The sequence below is a fragment of the Numenius arquata genome, chromosome 2 (assembly GCF_964106895.1).
Source record: "Numenius arquata chromosome 2, bNumArq3.hap1.1, whole genome shotgun sequence".
Taxonomy (NCBI): domain Eukaryota; kingdom Metazoa; phylum Chordata; class Aves; order Charadriiformes; family Scolopacidae; genus Numenius; species Numenius arquata.
In genome coordinates this window covers 9,489,333-9,506,647 of record NC_133577.1, presented here as the reverse complement: position 1 = coordinate 9,506,647, position 17,315 = coordinate 9,489,333, and the positions used below count along the sequence as shown (strand labels likewise).

The 17,315-nt window shown below is 41.3% G+C and overlaps 1 protein-coding gene and 1 long non-coding RNA gene across 5 annotated transcripts in view; one reads left to right on the top strand and one right to left on the bottom strand.

Annotated features, from left to right (window-relative positions):
- ARID1B (AT-rich interaction domain 1B) overlaps positions 1-17,315 on the top strand; it is a 343,106-nt gene that overhangs the window by 157,942 nt on the left and 167,849 nt on the right. The gene's annotated exons all lie outside the window — the stretch shown is intronic.
- On the bottom strand, positions 8,431-14,160 carry LOC141462537 (uncharacterized). The gene is made up of 3 exons (XR_012463206.1): positions 12,961-14,160; positions 10,726-10,909; positions 8,431-8,852 (listed from the first exon to the last, which is right to left on the bottom strand). It is a non-coding gene; the product is annotated as an uncharacterized lncRNA (long non-coding RNA).

Here is a 17,315-nt window from a genome sequence, read left to right as displayed (position 1 = left end):
CATGTGGTGATCAAAATGGCGATGGCAGTGACACAACTTATTTTTTTAATTGCCCGATTCACAAACTGAAGAATGACCATGACAAATACCTGCTAGGATTATGAAGCCTACTGTAGATACATTCCTCTTGTAGAAGAAAAAAAAAAAGAAAAAAGGTAGATTTTTGCCTAATGCTAGACTGCATAAAAACCAAAGCAAACCAAAAAGGATGGGTAGATAGGAATTTTATTGAATGGCAAAAATGGTATATTTAAAGTATATGAAAAAAATACTCTGCCCCTTACCCCTTTTCATTTCAGGGTAATAGTAAATTAAAAAGAAACAAAACCTCAAGCTTTCAATCCTGTGTTTTAGTTTATTAAAATTTATAAAAGCTAAATAGTGTTTCTTGCTGTTTGTTTCATGTTCCCAGGGCTGGCTTGTTTATCCCCAGGAAGAGGTGGGAGTGTCTCTTGGGATGCTGGCCTCACAGTCTGAGTCTGGGAACAAATTCATCTAACACAGCACTCCTAAATTAAAAGAAGAGTTACTGGTTGGTGGTTATGGAAATCTGTTTAGGTGAAGATATACCACGGAATCTAAATTTAATTTGGAAATTATTATGGGCAGGCGCGATAGCACTAATATTCAGGGTGTTTGACATTTCCTACTGTAAGAGCCTGTTTTAAGTTACTTACACATTTTTTTTTTTTTTAATGTTGAAAATTTCAGAGAAACAGCTCAGCTTTTAAAAAAAGTGGGCTTAAAGAAAAATGGTTTCAGATACATTAAGAAAAACCACACCACCACCTCTTCTCTTTAAACAGGCCTTGCAGTCCCATAGTTTTTAGCAGAAACTTAAGTGACGTGCTGAGCACAGCAGCACTTCATTTTTAACCATTGCCATGAATCTGCCCATGGTACCCACACCCGGAAGATGTGAGTTCACAGCACTTGGTCCAGGAATGCAGCTGAATTCCTCTAAGAGCCGTTCAGCACCGTGGTATCGCCTGTGGTAGCAGCAACGGGCAGCACCTGGCAATGGAGAAGGCAGGCTGCTCTAACGGGCACAAGCTGGAACATAGGAAGTTCCACTCAAATATGAGGAAGAACTTTTTTACAGTGAGGGTGACAGAGCACTGGAACAGGCTGCCCAGAGAGGTGGTGGAGTCCCCTTCTCTGGGGATTTTCAAGACCCGCCTGGATGCAGTCCTGAGTAATGTGCTCCAGGCAATCCTGCTTCAGCAGGGGAGTTGGACTAGATGATCTCTAGAAGGTCCCTTCCAACTCCAACAGTTCCGTGATTCCATGAAAGCAGAGGTGAGACCTGAGCTGAGGATGTGACACAGATCCTTAGCAACTGCAGGAAGGGAGTGAAACCCATTGTAGGTGTGAGAAGAGAGGATGGCTGCCTGGAGGAAGGTCTGGTGAGGAGCCATGGGGAGTCTGGAGCTGTGCTGTGGTAGAGCAGGAGCAAGCAGGTGATGAGCGTTGCCTGACCCTAGCACCAGCATCAGCTCCAGAGGAGGCTGGAGGCGATGCTGGTGCTTGGGTCAGGCAGCAAAGGTTGGACACCGAGAAAGAAGAGGGGTGACACTGTGCAAGGACAGGGGGACCACAGGGCCCAGGATGAGGGACCAAAGGGAGAGCAGAGACTGGGAGCTGTAGAAATGGAAATTCAGAGGGGAGACAAGAGTGAAGCCTCTAGGTCTGCCATGAGAGTAAGGCCAAGAAGCTTCACAGGGGAGAGGTAGCAGGACGAGGACATGAACAAAATGGGAGGTGACAGGGAAAGAAGGCCACATCTGACTTGACATCGGCAACCTCACTTTTTGCATCTTAACTTTTGATCCTGTCTTTGTGACCTCATATAATGTTTTAACATACAGGGCTCTGTGCGTAGGGGTGTTAAAAATAGCTGACCTTGGAAGAACGTAGAATATCCTTACTGTACGAATATTTGTAAAAACAAAGCCTGTATTTCATGAAGTACATACTTCAACATCTACGACCTCCAGTGCTCGTATTCTAAACAATCATGACGCATCTTGAGATTTGTGTATTTTTTTTTTTTTGAGGGAAGGGTTCATTGAAATAAGCTGACTGCAGTCTGAAGCGAATATATATGAAATTTTCCCTCATGAGAACTACACATCATTTTTGTATTGCAAAACTTCAGTTCGGGTTGGCTGTTTCTATGAAGGCGCTTGTAAACTGATGCAGAGGCTTAAGTTATGACAAAGGAGGTTACCAGAAGACTTTTTGAAGGTGGCAGTGCTGGGTGTTCAATTTGATTATTAGACTTATTGGTACTGTTTCCAAAGCTAGCTATGAATCTTACTTGGTACCGTGCTCCTCCAGCTTTCAGTATGACTTTGGCACATAAAGAAATCTTTTGTAAAAGAGGTAGGATTTCATGCCAGCTTTTTTCCCTTCCTTCCAAACGTTAATATAGCTTCTTTTGCTTCTTAATAAAAATTTGAAATATCTTAAATATTCCACTGATAGGCTGTTATTCACAGTGGGAGCCAAATTAATCTGTGCTCCTGAAAGCTCATTGAAGCAAATACTTTTATCAGGAAAGAATTTGGGCTCAAGGGTTAACTGCTGTCTCTGTTAACACCTGTTATATAGAGCGAAGGGAGAAAACTTCACCAGTTTTCACTACAGGGTTTTATATAGCAAGAAGCTCTCTGCTTCTACACAGATGTTTTTTGTTTTGTTTTTTTTTAACCTTTAAAGTACCTGACTTTAAAGGGGACATCCAAATGTCTCTCTGTGGAGGCTTAAAACAGCCTTTGTGGAAGTATTTTGAGCAGCGCTAATAACAATGGTTTCTGGCAATTGCAAAATGGGATCTGACCAATTTTAGTAAAATAGCGGCACTAAAACCCACCCGAGCTTGCTTTTGAAATGGTGTTTCAGTTTGAACTGAGTTAAAGTGATGTTTTAAGAAACAGTTTTGCACCTCGCTGGAAATGACAGACAGCTGCTAGACGAGGTAATGATCTGTCTTCATGTTTGATGCCTTCTTTTATCAGTCTAAGGCTTTTCACTGAGTCAGATCTATTGATTAGCAGCAGTTTACTTCTCAGGAAGCCTGCTTTGCATTGAAATGTCACGGGCTTGGGGTACTAAATGCATGCCAAGCAAGAGCCTGAACTCTCTCTAATGCTGCCGGGGAAGTTACATGTTTGCTGAGTGTTTAGCAAGGGTAATAGCTTTGCAGCCCCCCAAAATGTTAAATTGGGTTATTTTTGTCTCTCGTGAACAAATATTGGGGGGAAAACTGATGGGGTCATAGGGAAGATAGCCTGCGCTTTGCGTTACGGAGTTATAGTGTGAGCAGAACTCCAGAAAGTTTGGGGTAAAGTCTCTGCTTCGCAGTAACTTGCCCGTGTATATTTAAAAGGATGATAATGGCAGAGTAGGAGGAGAAAGAAGATCTACATCATCACTACTAGTGAAATTAACTTACCTCTTTAAAAAAAAAAAAAAAATATGAGAAGAACACACAGAAGAAACTTGGGGAGACAGGAATTTGGTTGAATGCAGTGTTTTAATCTAAAATACTAGGGGGCTTGTTCTGTTTTTCCTATTTTGCTTGCAGGGTTCCAGGTGCAAGACTAAATATATATGGTCACTTTGAAAGCAGAAGCTTAAATATAACACTGCTCAGTAATTATGTTAACTGCATCGATGGAGGTTAGCAGAAAGCTAATTGTAACCTTGGGGAGGAGGAAAATGGTCTGGATATATTGAACAGGATTTTTAACAACCCATTATTTTATATTTGTTTTAACTTTTTCAATATGTGTTGAAATTCTAGAATTTTTCTAAAAGTTTCTCAGAATTTTATTGTTGCAAGAAAGACTAGAATGTAAACACTGATATTCAGTGATTTAATCTGATGCTTCACCTTTTACTTTATTGCAATTCTTGTGTATTTTCCAGACAGTTCCCCCCCCCCTTTACTCCCTTTTTGTGCTTTCCCTAGCTTCTTTTTCCAGACAAGTTTTTATACTTCATCATGCTGTGATAAACATTGACAGATTGGGTCAATGCCTAATATCTACTTTCTGCACTACTTGTAAATAAGAAACTAACATTTTCCTAACATTTTCGTTTCTTTCACGTTATAAACACAGAACATATTTTGTTTAGTTGGTCATTGTAAGAGATTTACTTAAGATACACTGTAGGTGACACCGATTCCTTAAGATTTCTGGAACTGTCTGATTCTACCTCCCAACTCCTCCAATCCCCAGGATTACAATTAGAAACAATTCAGCGCACAAGTTCGAAAAAAACAAAAAGCAATTTATGGTAAAGCAATTCTTTAAAATAACATGGCAGTATCCTGTGTATGCAATCTTTCTTTTATGTGTCTGTACAATGTTTTAAGCTATTTCCAAGAACAATGCTGTGTGCTGCACAAATGTGCAGTAATTGCTTTACAAAAGATGTTTGCTTCTGTTTAATGCCTAATTTTAAATAATAAAGGACGTAGTGTTATTTGGCTCAGAGATAACATCATCTGAGAAAGTTGGCCATTAATTTCAAAGAGAAGATGCGATCAAAATGGGGGGGGGGGAAGAGCATCTCCTCATGATTCTTAAAAGAAGAAGATGCATCCCATTCTGTGGATCTGTAGAGAAAAATGAACTGCAAATGATGAAATTTGCTAACAGTTTTAAAGTAGAGCTAATGTGTGGCATGCCTTGGCAAGCTGTATCTTGCCAATTTTTCCTCATCCCCTCAAGCATATGCCTTGCTTGCATAACCAGTTTTTTAGCCACATGGATTCAGTGTTCCACGCTGCACGGCTGTGCAGATTTATCGCTAATACTAAAAGAACATTCATGTTAAGTTGTTTTGAATAGCAAATTGGATCTAAAAAAAAATAATAATCCTGGATATTACTTTAAAAAATAAAGAAGTGATCTGGTGAGCAGTGTGGATATGCCACTGCATGTGTCACCCATCTCTGCATTCATCATCTCTGTGCTCTCACAAAGAGAGATCTTTCCATTGTGGTGAAACTCCCTCCACATCTCAAAGTACCCCTAAACCGTCTTTAGCTTGGCCAGAATACTAAAGGCCATATGGCCCTATAACATTTTGTTAATGCTTTTTCCAAATCTCGGTAAATGCCTTTCTTTCCAGCAATGCTAGTATCTTGCTTGAATAAAATTAAATTTTAGTTCCTTGAAAGAAAATGTTATCAGCCTTCCTAGCAGCTGTGAGAATTGTGCTATGCTGATTAGATGTGACACATGGAAGAAAAACTGCTCTAGCAAGTGATATTTGTGATTCAGTAGGTGACACTCTTCTTTAAACCTGTGCTGAATTAGTGTCCCAGCAGTGTATCAGGGGACAGTATACCTTCTGTGGGCCGTGTCGTTCAGATGAGACGTAAAACCCAAGTCCTGGCCACATGTACTCATGACGGGTTCCATAGTAAACTAAAACAGAAGATAGGACGTTGTCCCGGTGTCCCAGTTTGATTTATTGATGAATAAATGTAATGGAAAATGCACCATGGCAGATAGGTATGGTTGGCTTTCTGCCTTCTGCACGCCGTGTAGCTACTCGGTGCCGCTGGACTCCAGGAGAGGGGTTCCCACATCAGAGCATCGGGCAGTAGCGAGGCACGTGCTGCTTCCGAGTGGTGTGTGGATAAATAGGCTGTCCAGGAGGGCATCCAGGAAGGGAACTTGGGTCGAAGAAAGAGGCTGAAGAGTTTGCTTTGGGGTGAGACAGGAATTGCTGTTCTTACAGAGTCGAGATGAGGGTTTTCTGCTCTTAAGCATCAGGAGAGTTCTAGGCGCAGCAACTGGTTTTTCCTATAGCGTTCCCCTTCACTGAGGTTCTTGGTATCTTCATTTCTTCATCTGTAGAAAACTTGTGTAAGAATTTAATGTGAGCCTAGGTTTTTTGCATTTATATAATTATGAAGTATTAACTTATAAAATGGAGAAACAGGAACAGAACAGGAACAGTTCCTGTACAGAAACAGGAACTATTCTGAAAATCCTTTCTTACATACTGACAACTGATGAGAGACTTTGCATGAACTTAAGAATTTCCAGACCGTTGTATGGAGTGCCATAAAACTGTTCTGTCTTTGGGTTTGTTTTTTTTCACTTGAGAATGTCACTGGTTTTAAGATACTCAGAATTGTGTACTGAAGTACAGTTGGTAGTATTTGCAGAATGGCAAAAGACAGCTGAATTGTGTATTTCTTAGGAAGACATTAATGTTCCTTGGGAATACCATATGCAAACAAGAATACTTCTAAAAATTAAACAAAATGTACATACCTTATAGTCAAGAGTGGAAGGCTAGTATGAGTTCCAAATGTGTACAATAGCAGAAAGATTCTTAGAGAAGATTACATTCTCACATATTACAACATTTGACAATCTCAAAGATTAGAGCTTATTTTATTACATTTAATACAGAGCATTCGTGACTTACAGTAAGTATGAGTCTGTAAAAATCTCTTCAGAAATGCAGTTTAGTAGTGTCTCGAAGAATTCATCAGGCTTGTGCTTGAATTTCCAAGGATATTATTCTTTCCCACAATTTGATGCCACTGGACTTTGTCTACCAGTGAGGATAAGTGGACTCTTTATCTTGAACCCATCATTGTTGTTTTTTTTAAGCTAGGCTTAAATCTGGCAAATAACACTAAAGGCACTTGCTGAGCTGGAAATTATTGTTTTTTCTTTTAAATGCAGAGACGTAACTGTAGTTGGTAATGAAAAATTGAACATTAAAACAGTGTGAGCCATGGTGAGTGATCTCCCCCTGAGCTCTGGTTCTGTAGTCATGGAGGTTTTTCGGATGTATTTCTTGCATAACTTCTGAAAGATGTTACAGTAAAATTTTCAGATTTTGTCAAATCTGACTATAAGGGAGGCATGGGAAAAGGGAGCAAATGAAGGGGGAGGGAAGGAAGAGAGAGAAGGTGAATTATGCTTTCATGTGAACCAAAATAGACAGTTAAATGGCTCTACCTATGCCCAAATTGAAGTTCTGTTTATTAAAATCTAAAAAGGGAAAAGAATCAAAGTATGTCCTCTTTCTTCTTCCACCCGCACACACGCTTGCATCCGAGTTTATTACCATGGTCACGGTATTGGTTGTTTCATAGTAAGTGACTGAATAAAAGCATGGTTGCTCTTCCCAGATCAATTTGAAGTCCTAAATTGCTGTCTAATTCCGAACAACATGCATGCAGTACCCACCCTCTTGTCCGTGAGAATAACCACGTATTTCAGATGCAGCCAAGCTTCCCATCAGTTTAGTTAAAGCAGCTTGTGCAAATTTATCTAAACCAAGCGTGTGTATAAGCGTGTGCATGTGTGAAAATGAAAAATCTTTTCTCTGAGCAGCTAATCCTCAGTGGTGGGGGACTAAGCACGGTTTCTGTTGTTTTTTCTATGAAAAATAATCAGTGGTGTTTCCCTATAGGCCATTTTCCAAATGCTGGGGAAGAAAGGAAACATCATATTCCTTTCCCTACTGTCTCTTCTTTTCCAACATTTTGTTATTGCTGCTGCTGCTGCTGTTAACAAGTACAAATAACAATGTTATATTATTTGGCTGCCTTGGCTTTTTAGGAAATCTGCAAATTATGAATAATCTCTTTTCTTTGAGCATTAAAAAATAAACAACAACAACAAAAAAACACAGCCCAACAAAAAATCCAAACCCCAAACAAGCAAACAAAACATTCAGCTTGGTTATCTGTTAATTGCTTTGTTTTTTTTCATGGCCTGGAGAAGGCCCCAAGGCTAACATGCCACTTACGAGCTGACTTTCTACTTGCAATATGTCTTACAAGCCTCTCTCCCTATTCTCTTTTTATTTCCTTGCCTATTTGCTGATGCAACACAACTGTTGAGCTGACTTCTGTAGGGGCTGTTGTGTGGGAGACAGTGAGAATTTTTTTTGCTGTTAGATCCATTTTTTTAAGTTACTGGAGTAAGGAATTAAGCTTTTCAAAAAATGGTCTGATAAAGGACAAATAGGCTCTTTTGTTTGGTTGGGTTTTTTTTTTTTGGCCCTGTGATTTTTGGAACATGGAAGCTCTAGAAGCCAAGGCATAGCAAGACACTGATTTTCGTTGGCTCCTTCACGTAGGATGACAGAAGTGAAGTCTAGAATGGAGAACTCTCCTGAGCCCTCAGCCCAGCAAACAACGTCCATTAATTACCATGACTGGTTCCACAGAAGTCGGTCTGTAGCAGCTGTAGCTAGAAATTGAGGTAAATACTAGTACCATTTAGCCCTAAAGAATTGATTTAATTATTGCTGTATAACAGAAGGGTAGAATAGGGCAGGTTTTCAGGCATAGAGATTGTCAGAATATTAAACTATTAGGGAAATGTTGTTCTTTGGGACTTTGGGAAGAGTACTTAGAAAATTCAGAAGAGAGTTATTGCCAGGAAGTTTTCATTTATTAATCGCATATATTTACAGCTCAGGTACCATGGTTTTACTGTCAATTCCAAAGACAAACAGAACCATCCAATAGCCTGTCATTTTGCACCAAAAATAAGTTTCTTGTTCTCTTCTGTTTGTGATTAAGCATATAACTTTCAATATATCCCTGTTTACAGAATATATTTTCTAACAAATGCTGCTGAAGAGTGAGTATGAATGAGTTGCAGTCTTCCCTTAACCTTTTCTCTCTTTGTTTTCTTCCTCTCGTTAATGGACTGTCTTACTGGGTGCTGTGTACTGGTCACTCGTGCGCACCAGCTGGGGAGCGTGTGTGAAATGAAAACTGAGATGTTGATTACTTGAAGCAAAGTGGATCATTAGCAGAACCTTCCCTCCTCATTTGGCTCTTCTTCTAGATGCTTGTGTGAAAGCAGAGGAGGAAAAAACGTTTAGACTACATTCACTGAAACTCTGTAATTGCGCACGTACCATCCGAGGGAGAAGAGAGAGTGTGTGCGTGCCTGTACACACACACACACACATACACACACACACACACACACACAAAACTGGAGAAGAAAGATGAAAAATTCACTATTGTCACATCTTGCAAAGCTGTATTCTGTTGCTTTAATACATACCAAAGCATAAAAGCAATGGAGGTATTAAGAGATTTAATAACGTTGATGTGTTGCATCTCACTTTGAAAATACCACTTACTTGAAACATAACAGGTTTTGTGAATAATTGTGAAAATCAGTTTTCCTGTCTTTATGACTGAAAGCTGACTGGATTATATGATTTGGGGTCTTTTTGATTAGTTGGAAGTTACGCTTTTTCCTGTATTATGCAAACAAAATCTGTTTTTACGCAGGTTTATATGAAGACTGTAACATACAAACTATAGAAAACACAATGTTTATTTGCTGGTTTTTGTCAAATGCAGCATATCCAGTGCAGCCATCCTAATTTTTCATCCAGCAGAGGTGCATCGTGTGCTGGGACATGCACGCTTTGCAGGCTACAGCTTGTTCCTCAAGACAGTGCTATCTCCCTTGTAGAACTCTTGTGGATCTCATTTTGCTCACTTGGGGTTTGGAGATTCTGCCTTTGTGGCACAGAGGTCAGGCTGGTTTTTCGGTACGGTAACGTGGATTTATACAGTTGGTACTGAGAGACGCAACCCAAGTTTTAGCTCTTGAAAAGGGAAGGTTTGTACGTCATCTTAAATGAGGTCTGTTGAGAAGAACTACATGGGGGGGTGGGGGGGTGGTGTATACATAAAGCTGTTTTAGCAATAACCTAACATTTGCTACCATTTGTGTTCTGACCGAACTCAGAATTTGCATTAAAACGTGGGTGCAGCCAGGCTAGAGAAACAAAATCCAGCCAGGCCAAATGGAGTTAATTCCTGTAATTGAGACTCAGCCTTGTATTTGCAACATCAGTGTCAGATGCCTTTTGTGAAGACGAGTAAATTATGTGCCCTGTAGAACAGAGATGATTTTCCACTGAAAGGTAGTTTGTGAGATCCAAAGCCAAATCTAATGTAAATCTCCCTCACCCTTGTAGTCATCATCCTTCCCTGCCTAAAATACCCCTCAACTCGTGAAGTGCTTTGAACGGACGTTTCTGTTAAAGAAATGCATTAAGAAATTATTTTTATAGGTGTATATATAGACACATACACAGATGCTAATGCTGTGGAGGTGAGAAGACATCTGCCTGATAGCTCTGAGCTGTCATAGTTGGATTTGAATTAACACCATTTCTGTAGTAAGTTGTCTTATACTTTACTCCTGTTTTGAAGAGCTTGTCTTCATTATTAGCCCAAGAAGTCTGGCATATAGTCCAATAGTTACTTTACCCTATTAAAATAGGATTAGGTTAAACTCATTGTCTTCATGTTTAGCAAGCCTCCTTCCTTAAAGACGAGCAACACAACAAAGAGCCTGAGCAAGTTTTCTTCCTATTCAATTTGACTTATCAAATTAAAAAGTTATCGCAGATACTCTTGATAAACATATAACTGGGATGGGGGCAGTGAAGTTAAAATCAAAATACTATTTGTTAACTGTTTATAAAGACTTCTTTTCCTATACAGGAAAAGAAGTCTTTCAATGGATAGGACTGATAAACCTATGCTTTCTTTTTTTTTTTTCCTTTTTAAGATGATGTTAATGGCTTCAGTTTGTCTGAGGGTGTTTTTTTTTTTTTTTTTTCTCTGGAAAACTTACTTTGTAAAGCAGTCATTCAAAAATTTTGGTAATACTTTAAAAGGTATTTCCTTACCTTAGAAATAATGCTTAATTTTGGGAGATGCCATGATTTAAACAGGGATTGAGTGCTTTAGGACTCATGTTCTTGTGTTCTGGGACCAAATGTGCATGTGCAGAAGGCTTATCTTGAGGTGGCATTTTAGAAACACCTGTGAAGTCCAGTCCCACTTCTGTCTCTTCCAAAGCAAGATAGCATGCTGAAAGTAAACAAAAAGAGCCAAGTTAAGCTGTAGATTTCTTTGCTGCAGGATGTTGCAGATGCCAAAAAAAGTACGTGGGTTCAAAATAAAGATTGTGCAAATTAGTCGAAGAAAACTCCATCAAACATTACTTAGTACAAAGATGTGTGACCTCTGGTTCAGCAAGTCTTGAATTACAAATCACTGAAGATTGGGAATATATCTTAAATGGATGTATATAGCCAAATAAACCACATTTTTCAGCTTGGTGGGTGGCTGAAATTGTGAGTGAACCCATATGCAAGCACAGAAAGCCAGAAAATGTTATTTCCTCAACAGTATCTGCAGAGGAACAAAACAAACATGACCCTGTTTCAGGTTGCTCTGCCCAGTATTCTGGATTACTTGCTTGAGCTGAAAAGAAGTGGACCTCTGTTAAGTTTGCTCAGGTTGCACTTGCTCTCCCTCTCTGCCTGGAACTCACAAGGAGAGATTTTCTCAGTGCTAATTCACCCCACCCTCTGGAGATCCTCGCTGAAGGATCCATGCAGTCTCTTCTCTGGCCAAGGAAGGAGTAGGTAGGTCCTCCAGTGAAATGTCAGTATCAGCCTTTCCCTCTGGATTACTCATCTGTTAGAGCCAGTGTCCACCTACCCTCTCTGTTACTTCTGCAGAGAAGCAGTGAGGGTCAGTTATGGAAGTGGCATGTGGTGACCCAGGCATGCTCCACCATAGCTCAGGCAATGCCAGCAGAATTTCTTCCTCCGTTTTTTTTTTTTCCCCAGTATATTACGTAGAGGGTTTCTTTCATGCGTTTCTCAAGCATTGCACCCTGTTGGAGCCTGGCTGATTGATGCTGGTTTGGGGAGAGCAGAGCTTCAATCTCTCATGGACTCTGGAATACTCCTTTAGGTAAATGGTATTTTGTGGGAAGTAAAATTTGGAGCTCACACAGAAAGGTATTTAAAGGACATGAAAAGGTTATTAACTCATTCCTATTGTCCCAAAGTGGGGTCATTTACCACCGTTCTGCCTCTGAGGTGTGTTATTCTCCTATATTTTCACAAACCATCCTGTTATCCCTCTCCTTGGAGTCCCTTAGGAAAAAAATTCTCAGGAACTGAAGGGGAGGAGCACACGCCATTGATTTCCTAGCCGTATGTGGGGCACATGGAGGGGGTCATGTTTGTTTCCCTCCTCTGCAGATACTGCTGAGAAAATAAAATTCTTAGGCTTTCTGTGCTTGCATATGGTTTCACTCACAATGAAAATGTACACACACTATTTATACAAGAACAGTTACCTATAACTGTAAAATACAGTTAAAAACAATTTTTGAAGAATTTTATGCTTGAACATTTTCAAATAGAAGTCATGTTTACGAAAGGTTGTGGGGAACCTAATGAAGGGTATTTCATTCTGATGGAATAAATTAGCTTTGCTACAGGCTTCTTGTTTCAGAAATTGGTCCCATTGTGCTAGGGAGCCTGTAGAGCTCTGTCTGTAAATCTCTTGATGCATGGTAGAAGACGAGTAACTTCAGTAGGTTGTTGAATCGCTATGCTGAAACTTCTTTGGCTTTCTTTGTATTGATTTGGGTGCCTGGCTTTTGTATGGTATTCAAACAATCCCAGTTTTCCAATCCCTGAAGAAAACTAGACTTCCTCCAGTGACAATGAATTCTCACTTTTGCCCACATCTACTATAACAAGTCTTCTTTCCAGAGAAACCTTGTTAAGGAGTGTGCGTAGTCCATGTAAGGACTTTCCTTGCATACAGTGGGTTGGTGTGATCAGCAAGTAAATTGTTTGTGGTTTGGGGGTGTTTCCCACCCGCCTGTGAACAGTGGTGATGATATGAGTTCAAACTGGGGAGAAAAAGGGAAACATCTAGGAGCAATGGCAATTCATCTCAATGTTAAGTCCCTTAAAAGTGCCCAAGGTTGTATCTGCATAACCTGTCTACTGCTTGTCTGCTGATCGTTCATTACTGAAGAGTTGTGAAATACTTAATACAGAAATGGGTTGTTTTCAATTCAGTATGTTTTTGTGGTTCTTCCTTACCCGTACCTTTATCGAATGTAGGTTTTCAATGTTCTGTATGGTGAAACAAGTATCTTGACTTTTTTTTAATTCCAGAGTCGTCGTCCAGTCTGTTAGTTCCTCCACTAGAAGCAGCACCATGCCTTTCAAACAAGTTTTCTTCTGATATGGGTTGCGTTTGGAGGACTGCATTAGCTGGCTTAGTCTCCTGTTTCAATCTTGCTTTATTAAGTTGATGTTATTGGGAATGACACTCTGCTAATGACAATTTCATTTAGTGGTAAAAGGAAGGGAATGGAAGGCAGCACTCATCTAATCATGCAGGCATTCGTCTGGGTTGGCTCCTTTCACATGTTCTATATTTTCATACGTTTTAAGAGGATTGGACTGGTATGTCAAATATTTATGCATATATACCTTATTTTCCCTTTCAAGTGTTAGTTCCACAGCGTGGAAAGAGAGGTGTATAATTCCTATGTGGCAGTACAGGCTGTCTTAGAACTTTTTAAAAGCAGTTTTCAGAGCTTTGTGGTTGTGTGTGTTAAATGTTGCTATTGGATTTTGGAAGATTTGGAAATAGAGATTTAGTTACCAGCAAGGGAATTTTCTTGCTTTTCTAGAATTTTGGAAAGCTTATTTTCAAGGAATTGGGGTCACTTTCTGTTTAACAGGCACTGAGAGGGATGGCATTTGTTTCTCATGCTTTGTATCTCATAATGGTCTCGTTGGCAGTTCTAGAAAATCATACTTGCAAAGCATTAGTGTTTTCATTTGAAAAGGTCATATGTCAATATAGTCTAGATATACTAGATATTTGGGTTTTTTTCAAGTATAAAGACACCATTTGGTTTCTGTACATGAGCTATAATTGCATGATTTTTCAATTGTTGTTACTGCCCACATAGTACAAGACTGAAAAAAAAGTATCTTCTGCCTTATTCTTATAAGGCAGACTCGTAAGTCCCATCTGCTGCTTACAAGTCATTCTGTCTGAACTTAAACTTGTCTGTATTAAAGCACTGATAAAGTGCAGGTGTTCTTTTCCAAAAGATGGTGGCCGTTCATCTGTGCTTTTACCTACATCAGAGTAGCTTACTAGATTTGTCTTCCTCCATGTCTTTCAGGTTTTTTTCCCCCCTGGCCCTTAACACTGACCGTTAGTTGAGATGATCTTAGAAGAGCCTGCGGGGGCTCATCATCATTCCTGTAGGGCCTCCCAAAGCTGTCCTGGGGAAAGCAAGTACACAGTGGGTGAGATTCTGCGCTGTGCCTTTAAGGGCTTGTCATCAAAGAGCAGCATTCTTAGCAAGTTAACTACTTACTATGAGGTAATATGATGAGGATGAGATAATTTGGGTTTTTCAAACAATTTAGCAGGTCAAGGTAACCCTTAGGTTCCTCTAAGGATTTCAACTTTGTGAAATTATTTAAGAAGTACACGGTTGTGGCTAGAAATTTTACCTTACGTTGGCCATGTCCCGAACACAGCGCACAGCTCTCCCTTGCTTGCTGTGGTCCCCGACTGCAATAGGGCTGGAAAATCTAGAAGAAACCCCTAAATTGTCTAGGAAATCTAGAAGAAACCCCTAAATTGACTCCTGCAATCTATAGCCGAGGAAGCCTGCTAACAACAAGGAGCTCTACTACTTTTAAAGCCACTGCAGCTGATTTTTTTTTCCCTGCATAAAGGACCTAGATCAAGCGAAAGATATTACCTAAGGATTATACCAGGGCACTGGGTTTGCATTTTTTTTTGGTGAACTCGAGGGCAGAAGGAGCGGTTGCTGCTGCCGCCCTGGATGGGGGGAGGCAGAAGCCCACCCCCTCTGGGAAGCCCGGCTGTCTGCTCCCAGCGCCCTTGACCTGGGAGTTTGCTTCGGGGTTTGCATGGGAGGCTGGAGGGGAAGAGGGAGATGAGGATGGAGCAGGGACTGGTTTTTAGTTTCTTGGATAATTTTTAAAAAACCCAAAACAACAACAACAAAACCGTTCAGCCTCCACATTCCAGTGCTTGTAGGGGGGCATTTTTTAGCTCTTGTAAAACGGAGGGGGAGGGATGTGAGAGTAATGACCTAAGTACCTACTACAGGTTCACAAACTAGGAGACTTATAAAAAGAATTAAAAGTTGTTTCCTTAAAGTTTCATGTTTTGTAAAGATTTTTTCCTTGTTTTGAGCCCAAACACAGGATTTTTGAGTGCTTCTGCTTGGTAAAACTGACTCCAGTTCTGGCAGAAGGCAAGGAACAGAATTATTTTTGGCATTTCTCAATAATCTTTTTTTTTTTTTTTTTTTCCCCCTCTATTTCTAATACTACTCTTTAAAGCCACCCCTGCGCCTTGTTCAGTCTTACAGAAAAGTTCATTTCAAATTGTGGGAAAAACAACCCTTGTAGTTAGAAATAAGTTAAATTACATTCAGTGAGGTATATACGCACACGCAGTCCTTCCCCAGTTTGCCCTTTCTCCCCATTAAAGCAGAGGTGGTTTTTTTTCCCCCCCTTTAATTCCTTTGTGGGAAAAAGTGCATTAAGTGTGATTAATATTGCCAAATGTTTTGGGTCAGTCCTAACAATTTGTAAATAGGGGGGGTGGAGGGTGTTCTGTTGGGCTGGGAATTGTTTATACTTTTTCATGGCAACAACTGGAACTTAGAAGTATCAGATTCAAATAGATCTTAGAATATTTTTAATGCAATTGTCATGTAGCTTCATGTAGTGCTAGATACCGTCCCCCACTAAATAAATATTCTTTCTAGTCCCTCCATATTTCAGTGTTAAGTAATTATGCCAGTATTTGGTTGTAATCACTTTAAGGTTATTTTTTTCCTGTTTCAGAGATACAACCAAAATTTTCAAACCTAGGTCAAATTTAGATACGTAATGGCCTAATTTTCAGAGATGTGAAATTAATTGAAAATGTGAGTGCTTATCATTTCTGAAAATTAGGCCAATTATTTCAGTGACTAAATAGGAACATAGGTACCTAATAGTAGGCAATCAAGTTTGAAAAATTTGTAACATTAGCTTTTATATCTCAGAATCAATTCCTTGCTTGTCTACGGTGATCTCAAGAGCTAAACATCAGTGAAATTAATTTGTTATGGTGTGTGCACAGGAAAATGTTTGGACATTTTAAAAATAAACAGCTACGAGGGATTAAAAGTTTTATCTGACGGTATCAGAACAAAGAGAACAAATGTTTCTTTTATCTTCCACCTTTGCCTATTACAGTCAATTAGTACTTTATTTACCGAACTCAGCAGAACTCCGTCCATGTGGGAAGAGTTTCCATTTTATCTGGTCTCCTCTTTCTTCTTCCCGTCCTTGTCAGAACAGCGGTAGTTCCCACCCTCTGTCGTGTGTCCCCCCCCCCCGTTTTTAATTTCTAGTTATTAGGGGATTTTATCGGGGGCGGGTAGGAGCAGGGAGCCGAAGGCCTGCGCTCTTTTCTCTTGGCACATTTGATCTTGCCTGGCGCGTCCTTGTTGGCTCCGCGTTTGCTCCACAGCCTTTAATTAAATTTCCGTCTCTGTTTCACGATGCAGGTAGCGGAGGTCTGACAGGATTTAAGGCGGAGGGGCGAACCCGGGTGTCGAAGGCCCCTTGAGGAGAGCCGGGGCGGAGGTGGGTAGGGGGTAGACGAGGCGGCCGCGGCTGAGGGGGGGGCGGCGGCGGCGGTTGCTGCCGCGCGGCCGCCTCCCCGCGCGGGCCCCCCTCTCTGGCGGCCCCCTCCGGCCCTGCCCGCCCCGCTCCGGCCCCGGCTCTCCTCTCCTCTGCTCTCCTCCCCCGCCGCCGAGTTAATCGGTTGGTCGGCCTGGGGATTTAACTATTTTCTACCGGTTGTGGCAGGGGACTGGGGAAACGCGAGGGAGAGGGCAAACCCCCCAACCCCCCCCGCCCCCATGCGCTCATCGCGCTGGGGATGTGCCGTCGGTTCAAATAACGGGGGTGGCGGTTCACGGTAACCGTTGGGCTCCGGAGTAGCCGCCGTCCCCCCTCCCCCCCCCCCCCCCCCCCGCGGCGGGGACAGCGTGGAAATCCGCCCCGCAGGTCCGAAAAGTGCGAGGACTTAGGTTAATAGAGGCTTTTTTTCTTTTGAAGTTGGCAGGATTAAAAGGGATTTTTGGCAAACGACGTGAGGCGCCCCTCGACGGTCCCGAGCCGCGCGACTACAAAGGTTGATTTAAATAAATAAATAAATAAGTAAACCCAAGGCAACCACCGCCAGGGCGAAGGATTGCGACACCGAGAGCCGCCGCGGGAGCGCCCGGCTCCAACCCGCTCCCGGCAGGCCCCGCGCGGCGCGGCCCGGCCCGCCCCTCCCCCGCCGGCTCCGGAGGCTCCGCTGCGGCGCGGCCGGGCCTCGCCTCTCCTCCCTCCCC